The sequence below is a fragment of the Octopus bimaculoides genome, chromosome 6, assembly GCF_001194135.2.
Source record: "Octopus bimaculoides isolate UCB-OBI-ISO-001 chromosome 6, ASM119413v2, whole genome shotgun sequence".
Classification (NCBI taxonomy): Eukaryota; Metazoa; Mollusca; class Cephalopoda; order Octopoda; family Octopodidae; genus Octopus; species Octopus bimaculoides.
In genome coordinates, this window is record NC_068986.1 from 26,425,266 (window position 1) to 26,427,348 (window position 2,083).

General features: G+C 34.2%; 2 protein-coding genes across 6 annotated transcripts in view; one reads left to right on the plus strand and one right to left on the minus strand.

Moving 5' to 3' along the window:
- The window catches only part of LOC106880739 (anti-sigma-I factor RsgI8-like), a 16,816-nt gene extending 15,431 nt beyond the window's left edge, over window positions 1–1,385 (minus strand). For 2 of the 4 annotated variants that reach the window (XM_014930829.2, XM_014930824.2), the window contains exon 1: window positions 1,150–1,289. The gene's annotated coding sequence lies outside the window, so the exon portion shown is untranslated. The other 2 variants (XM_014930826.2, XM_014930825.2) reach the window with 2 other exon arrangements.
- Window positions 1–2,083, plus strand: part of LOC106880740 (uncharacterized) — a 19,464-nt gene that overhangs the window by 11,747 nt on the left and 5,634 nt on the right. Inside the window, exon 1 of one of the 2 annotated variants that reach the window (XR_008264385.1) lies at window positions 1,291–1,404. The exons of the other annotated variant lie outside the window; for it this stretch is intronic. The gene's annotated coding sequence lies outside the window, so the exon portion shown is untranslated. Of the gene's footprint in view, window positions 1–1,290; window positions 1,405–2,083 lie in introns of those variants that run through there. 2 annotated transcript variants of the gene reach the window in all.

The window sequence follows — 2,083 nt, forward strand, 5'->3', positions numbered from 1 at the left end:
TTCTACTCACGACTAGCTAGCGCGGACGCGCGAACTTTCGAGTAATAGATAGATAGATAGAGAGACAGACAGACAGACAGACATATAGCTCGCTCCGGCCAGTCATGGTATTAGCTGTCAGTAGCCAAAGAATCGACAGGCAGGCAGACAGACAGACAAACAGATACTTCACTAGCAGTGAGCACTTTCACTTCTGACAGCTAATAGCATGATAGTGCCCAAAAGTATACGAAGTTTGAAAGTCTTTCCGTACCAAAAACACTACGTAAAACATTAATGAAAAATGTGGCCCCCGTTTTAAAATAGATCCTAATTCTTTCAGTCTCCCACAAAAGCTCAAGTGTTTCATTGAAGCAATCTTGATGTACCTAACACCACTGAACTACCTCATGATCCGCTATTAAAGTGACACTGTGCGGTGACCATAGCTGAGAGCAGTAGTCCAGAAACAGAGTGGACACACACAACAATTTTATCTTCAAAATATTAAGATTCATTTTGTATGTTTGTGTGTCAGTATGTATGCATGCATGCGAGTCCTCCATTTTTCTTTCACTTTAAACTGCGATATAATCATATCGAATTAAGATAAAAGTCACAGGGTTTTGTCCGGATCCCATAAATTGTGACTTTTTTTTCCTGTGATTTTATTACCCGCCACCATAAATTAATTGTGACTTTATAACCGGTCACCATCAAATATACACAATCCGAGAGCTATTTGTAGAAAATATCCATTTTTCTGAACATTATAAGGAAACAAATACGATGCTTCGTGTTTCTTAAGTTTCGTTTAAAGTCAGATTTATAAAAGTAAACAGTAACAGAAAAAGCAAAGAAAAAAGTAATTAGTAAATAAACAAGCAAACATAAAACAAAAACCTGTATAGACTGCTCTATGGGACACTGGTTTCTCTAAAACTTTTGAAAACTTAAATCACTGACAGAATTATCCAGTTTAATAAAAGTGTGTTAAATAGAAAATAATTTATCATTAACATTCAGAGAAAGTTCATTAACAAACAATAATTATTGTTAACAGAAAAAATACAAAACTAGACTTGTGCTGAATTAAAGACAAAACTAATTCTTGTGCTGAATTAAAACTTAAGAAATATTAAAGCTTAATTAGTGCCAAAATAAACTTACAAAAATGTCCCCAACTGTTAAATGACTTAAGCGAAGCCAACAGTTTTCTTTGATTCTGTATTTGAATATATTTAATAAAGTTTGAAGAGATTTTTGAAACAATATTGTTGATTATTTAGGTATAAAAAATTGTTATCAAACTAACGCAAAACTTAAGATTATTTTGTTCGAAAATAATCGTAGTAGATGTAGAGTTGAAAATTGGCTGGCAATCACAATGGTTTGAAAATTCTCTTCCTCGTTGGTTACTTATTGGTAAAGTATTTACTGACTTATATTTCATTATAATTTTTACAAACCAAGCTTTTCTGAAGCTGGACTGTATTTTTCATTCTGCCTGAATGTAGAAACAACTTTTACTTCCTATTTATTAAATGTGTTCTTTCCATTCGGACAAACTTCTGTCTGACATAACTTGATGCTTTATTTCCTATTACAGCAAACAGGAGTGCTAATATGCACAACTGCTCTACATGCTAGAAATAACAGTTACTTTCTTTAAGATGGAAGGACACATTTGGATAGTGTTGTCATACATATATCGTTAGTGCAGATATCCGAGAAAAAAAAGCACACTCTAAAAGTTAGAGCAATAATATATTTATTATAAAATTAGGGGAAATTAGATATATATCCAGTCATAAGAATGACTAATAGTTTCGCATTCGTGAAACACTTAGCTTTATAGACAACTCGTCAGACTCCAAATAATATACTCTTTACTCTTTTACTTGTTTGAGTCATTTTGACTGTGGCCATGCTGGAGCACCGCCTTTAATCGAGCAAATCGACCCCAGGACTTATTCTTTGTAAGCCTAGTACTTATTCTATCGGTCTATTTTGCCGAACCGCTAAGTTACGGGGACGTAAACACACCAGCATCGGTTGTCAAGCGAAGTTGGGGGGGACAAACACAGACACACACACACACACA